Source organism: Petromyzon marinus, chromosome 17, assembly GCF_048934315.1.
Source record: "Petromyzon marinus isolate PM22_M1 ecotype Great Lakes invasive population chromosome 17, UKy_Petmar_22M1.pri1.0, whole genome shotgun sequence".
Lineage (NCBI taxonomy): Eukaryota > Metazoa > Chordata > Hyperoartia > Petromyzontiformes > Petromyzontidae > Petromyzon > Petromyzon marinus.
Genome location: NC_133683.1, coordinates 3,569,717 through 3,575,811, shown reverse-complemented (window position 1 = coordinate 3,575,811; position 6,095 = coordinate 3,569,717). Strand labels below are relative to the sequence as shown.

Below are 6,095 nucleotides of genomic sequence, written 5' to 3'. Positions count from 1 at the left end.
GCGCGTCTCGGACATCGCCTTCAGCGGCCGTTGGCGACGCGGCGGTTGTGGCGGGAAAATTAATTAAAAAAACTTCTCCGAATAACCGCGACCTTTAACTACCCTCACGGATAATCCACACGGATCTCTGGACGGCAAGGCGAAGACGATCAATGGAATAATCTCCGGTGAGAGACGGAGAGAGATGGGCAGGCGTGAGGGCGAGCCAGGTTCAACTTTGTTGAACGCTGAGCGCAGAGTGAATGGGGTTTGCTTCACTCAGCACGCGGCTTGGACACTTCGGTGTGCAAAGTGTTGTCTGGTTGTGCCGTGTAAAGGAGGAGGACATTCAGTAAATGTCGTTGGTTTGTTAATGGGAGTGTGTGGCGCGGTAATGGACTGGGTACGACTTACAACACAAGTTCTGCTCACATTGCACGCTAAGGGTTAGCACGGCGATTACTACGCGTGCATTTATTAGTTATTGTTCATGTTAAAAGTAGTATTGATTGTTAAGACAATAATGTTTAGTATTTGTAGGAGAATCATTTCAATATTGTACAGTATAGCATTGTCCTGCTGTGTGGCTCTCACGTGGCGAGCATCAGTGCAGCAATATTCAGTACGTGGTTGTAATGCACTTCTATAGCCCCATGCCACCAGTGCAGCAATATTCAGTACGTGGTTGTAATGTACTTCTATAGCCCCCTGCCACCAGTGCAGCAATATTCAGTACGTGGTTGTAATGTACTTCTATAGCCCCCTGCCACCAGTGCAGCAATATTCAGTACGTGGTTGTAATGCACTTCTATAGCCCCCTGCCATCAATGCAGCAATATTCAGTACGTGGTTGTAATGTACTTCTATAGCCCCCTGCCACCAGTGCAGCAATATTCAGCACGTGGTTGTAATGTACTTCTATAGCCCCCTGCCATCAGTGCAGCAATATTCAGTACGTGGTTGTAATGTACTTCTATAGCCCCCTGCCACAAGTGCAGCAATTTTCAGTACGTGCTTGTAATGTACTTCTATAGCCCCCTGCCATCAGTGCAGCAATATTCAGTACGTGGTTGTAATGCACTTCTATAGCCCCCTGCCACCAGTTCAGCAATATTCAGTACGTGGTTGTAATGAACTTCTATAGCCCCCTGCCACCAGTGCAGCAATATTCAGTACGTGGTTGTAATGTACTTCTATAGCCCCCTGCCATCCATGCAGCAATATTCAGTACGTGGTTGTAATGAACTTCTATAGCCCCCTGCCACCAATGCAGCTATGTTCAGTACGTGGTTGTAATGCACTTCTATAGCCCCCTGCCATCAGTGCAGCAATATTCAGTACATGGTTGTAATGCACTTCTATAGCCCCCTGCCATCACCAAACTCACACTGACCAGCGTGGTGAAGTATGGTAAATAACCCCTCCCCCTGGGAGCTGCATAGCATGGGACAGCTGTCAGCCAGCAATGGATTTAAAAAGGAGCTGTACTCCGCACACATTCTTATTCAGGGTAGGGTAAGGAACTTGGAGGTTCGGTACGCATAATGTGCTCGGAAAGTATTGTATTCTGTATGTGTGTTGAACCTCTTTCGCATCGTACAAAGCCAACCGTGCTCTTCGGAGGTGCGATAATATATAAATATAAGTAGTCATACTACTGTAATACCACTTAATATTTAGCATTCATTGTATTAGTAGTACGGTAATTTTTTTATATGCAGGTGTGCATGCCAAACGTTAACCAATGTTAAATGTTAAGCCTTCTCTTTTGAATACAGTGTGTTTTAAACATGGAGTTGTCTCCAGCTAATTCTTAAATGTATATCATTCATAATGTAGTAGTAGGCAGGTAGTGCATTTATGACACTTCAATTGTACATAGAGCTTGCAGGTGTGATGAAGGAAACCATGGGAAAGGCTGGAATTTTTGTTGAAAAAAGGACAACAGCCACAGTAGCTTAAGAGACCTAACGCGAAGTGGTCGACACTGGCCCATGCGATCGCGTTGCGACAGCGGACCCACTTTCCGCACACAGCAGCTCCTCATGGTGCCCCCCATACCAGGACCAGTGGTGACCTTGTAGCCACAGCCATTCCTCTCCCTGGCCCCATCCGGTCCAGGCATCCCAAATCGTACAAAATGTACTGCAACGTTGGTGAGACAAACAGCCCTTCGGGCGACAGCACGGTGACGGACACAAGCCCTCGCGGCAGCCTGGGCAGCACGCTGCTCCGGACCGGAAGCGGGGGCTAGCGCAGCCCTGTGGTGTGCGGAGAGCAGTGCTGCTCGTAGGCGAGCGGTGCGCTGGACGCCTACATCGAGGACTTTGAGCAGAGCGGAATCTGTGCGTCACCGCCACCCAGGATACGTGCAGAGCACAGCGCCGCGCAGCATGGCGGAGCGGAGACGCGCGGAGGAGAGGAGGATGCACAGTGTGGATGAAGGTGGGTTGCGCCTCTCGCCACTCGAGGAATCGCTCCGTGGTGCTTGCACTCGAGTGGCTATCGAGTGTGCACGCGGTGCAATGGTATTGAAGCTATAGTAATAGGTTTTTACCCTTTTATCTGGCACAAAAACTGACACCTTTATACAAGGGATCATGTTTGCAATAACCACAACACAAGTAGTCAAAATGCAAACAAAAAAGACAACTCTGATAATATGCACTGTCCTTGAATTTGATTGGTCCATACCCGAGATGGCTTTTCTGAGATCCCAGTCTCCACTGGTGTTGGACCAGAAGACGCAAAAAGGCGTCTTCTTATTCTTAGCGTCTTCTTGTTTGCATTTTGACTACTTGCGTTGTGGTTATCGCAAACATGATCCCTTGTATAAAGGTGTCAGTTTTTGTGCCAGATAAAAGGGTAAAAACCTATTACTATATCTTGTTACTGGCAAAGGAGGTCTCATAAGGTATCGAAGCTAGTTGACTGGAGGGGGGATAATTGGAGAGGAGAACCCCATTTATTTGCTTGTACTGGGTGCTTGTCAATTATGCTATGCTATCATGAATGTAATGTAATTCCCCTAGAAAAAAACCCTTAATAAGGTCTAAAGATACATTTTCGTGAGAGTCCCACACTGGCATGCTTGGCAAATTCCATTAATGAGTTCATTTTATGTCAGAGAAAACTATCCACAGTAAGCACACGCATATGAGAGGATAGCATAGGTCTGAACAGATAGGTCGGAGCATGCATTTCTTTCTCCTGTCGTCTTCCAGCAACTTCACTGATTATCGAGTTTGTAAAGTTTGTGAAATATAAGTGATCCTCCAACCTTTGTGTCAAAATTTGCAGATCCTAGACTGGACACATCTGAAGTTTAAACAATAACAGCTCATGCACTGATTTATCCCATATTCTCACAAACTCCACAAACGGATAACATCATTAGTTACTGATGGTGCAAAGTAAGGCAACATTGCAGGATTGCCGTTCAGGGGTCAAGGAATCTAGGGGAGAGCAAATTCATTGTGTACCAGTAAAATGTCTGTGGGTCTTACATTGCAGGTGGCATGCTGCCTGTGGAGGACCTCATCTCGGGCACGTGCAGCCTCACTGCTGCGCTGCAGCGGTCATGGCTTATAGCCCGACAGTCAGTCTAACCACGGACCAGTTCCTAGAGGCGCCAGTTGACGGTTCCTCCAAGTCCTTGTTCCGCTCGCCTGGCGCCCACCGAGACCTTGCAGTGTCGCACAGAGGCAAGCGGTCATCTCTCGGGGTCACCGCGCACAGCCTCGGCGCATCATTGGTGAGGGGCAATAAGCCAACTGAACGGTTGAGCTCAACAGCGAGAAGCAACAAGGCCCTGATGCCATTAAATGAGTCGGCAAAGCCCAAAAATTATTTCTTTTCTAACCAGAAGAATGTTTTGTTGTACTTACGGAGCAGTGAAGCAACTAGGCGTGAGCACTTGCCGAACGGCGGCTGTGCAACAAGTACCTATCCCAGGTGGTTGACAAGCCAAAAGGATGAGCTGGATGTGTCGGGGATCACGAGCATTCCTGAGCTCAGGTACCCGGCCTGGCTGCGTGACTGCGATGTGGACTCCCAGACCAGCAGCCACGAGACGGATACCAGCACGAAGAGAGCAGGTGCCGCTCAGAGCCTGCAAAGCAGACCAAAGTACCCAGAGTGGCTCAAAGATTGGACATCTCCGGCCTTACGAATGTAGCCAACGAGGAGCCCGTGTCAGAGGACCTTAGATCCCTAGGTGTGTGTGTGTATATATATATAGTCTGTATATAGCAGATGACATTTCATATGTTTTCAGGTACATATTCAGTCTTTTCTCACAGAGACGACTGAGCGGCCACCCATGTGGTTGTGACGTGCGATGCGTGATTCTTGATGCACAGCCTCATTGGAGGAGCTGCTGAGCAGGGCGCGCATGGAGTTGGAATCCCCCGGCTTGGAGGCCCCCTCCCCGGGCAGCTTCAACACGGACGTCTTCCTAGGGGCTGATCGTCCCTGGGAAAACCCCTCCACGCCATTGTGAATTTATCTTTATATTCACACTCACGCACAGCATAGAGGCTGCACCGCCTCTAAGTATGATGTCAGATTATGAATGTTATAAGCTAAGCAGGTAAGCCTGGTTATTACTTGGATGGGAGACTATTTGGTAATAGCATATATTATAGATTTTGGCTGCTAGGTAACCAGGAGTTAGTAATACAGCAATGGAATCTTGAATCTATATCCGGAGTTTTGCATTTTACTCCCTCTGTTTTCACCGGGTTCTCCGATTTCCTCTCACATACCACTCGCTGATGAAATTTGCAAAATATCACTGCCAAACCCGCCTGAGACTTGGTGAGATTTTTCTGGCTTCCACCATGATAATAAGTCAACCAAGTAATTTTCTCTCAATCGTGTCTCTTCTCAGGGCCGTGTACCACCTGTCGCGTCTGAAAGAGCTGGTTGACACCATCAAGGAGAACAAGGATGGCTGCATTTTAAGGCGGTGGTCGAGGTTTGTACTCAGAAGGATACGTTCGCTTGGTCCTGCTAATTCATGGTTGTTAAACATCAATGGTACTTCAGGTGCTGTGGTGTGAATCGCAATTACTTGTGAACTTGTGGGGCCCATGGGGCACAGTAATTGCCCTGTTAATGGAAGTGCCACAACAAAGTATTGGAAAAATGTGATGAAGTTCGTTCAGGGTTGGAGTTAGTGAATGGTTGCAGCAGTATTTTGCACAGCAAATCCATGCAGACTCAAATGTCACTTGAAAGAGAACGGATATGTGAAAAATATTGTGAGCACAACTAAACTTATTTTGGTTTTATCCATTTTGGAAGGAGACTACTTTATTGGGAACATACATGCTAGTATTTGTGTAGTTATAAACATTTGGGAAATCACTGTAAAAGTACATTTGCTTATTTAGATTGCACTATACCTGTATTGTAAAATTTCAGAACCTTTTATGTAACTTGTAATCAATAAACCAAAGTTGCATATTGTATGCAACCCATGACTTGGATTGTTTTTATCATGTCTTGTTTAGCATGGTTGGTTATGTACAGTGTGAAAGAAATTCAACATACATTAAATATTTTCTGATATTTGAATGTTTATATTGTACATGTATATTTATTTTACAATAAATCTGAGACAAAGGCTTATACACATGGAATTGAAAATATTCAGCTATGATTTGTATTTCTCAAGTATTTTAAGAAAAGTCAGCGAGTCTCGTGACATGTCTTCACATTTGGGGGTGATGATTGTGATGGATATACAAGCATTAACCTGCTTACATTCCTAGAGTATGTAAGGTGAATTTGGGCATTCTGGGTGATTGGGTTTTAGGCCAAACACAGGCAGATGGTTGGGGATAGATGTTTTCAAGCATCTATTAATTATTCATCGGCATGTACTATCTTACTATGATGTAAAGTTCAAAGACATGGTTCATGAAGGGAATGGAATAAAAACTCAACTGTGCACAAGTATGGAGGAATTAATACTTGGAATTCAATGCAAAGATCTGGCCATATGGCGTTTACTGGGCACCAGGGTTGCCAAACAACACATGAAAGATGTGTATCAGGCACAGCCTCTGCATTATGAAAAAAATATCACTTCCTAAAGAAGTGCATTTTGC

At 45.8% G+C, this 6,095-nt stretch overlaps 1 long non-coding RNA gene across 1 annotated transcript; it reads left to right on the top strand.

Annotated features, from left to right (window-relative positions):
* Positions 1–3,483: 3,483 nt before the first annotated feature.
* LOC142924798 (uncharacterized) lies at positions 3,484–5,460 on the top strand. The gene is made up of 3 exons (XR_012941870.1): positions 3,484–3,733; positions 4,341–4,476; positions 4,871–5,460. It is a non-coding gene; the product is annotated as an uncharacterized LOC142924798 (long non-coding RNA).
* The last annotated feature ends 635 nt before the right edge of the window (positions 5,461–6,095 follow it).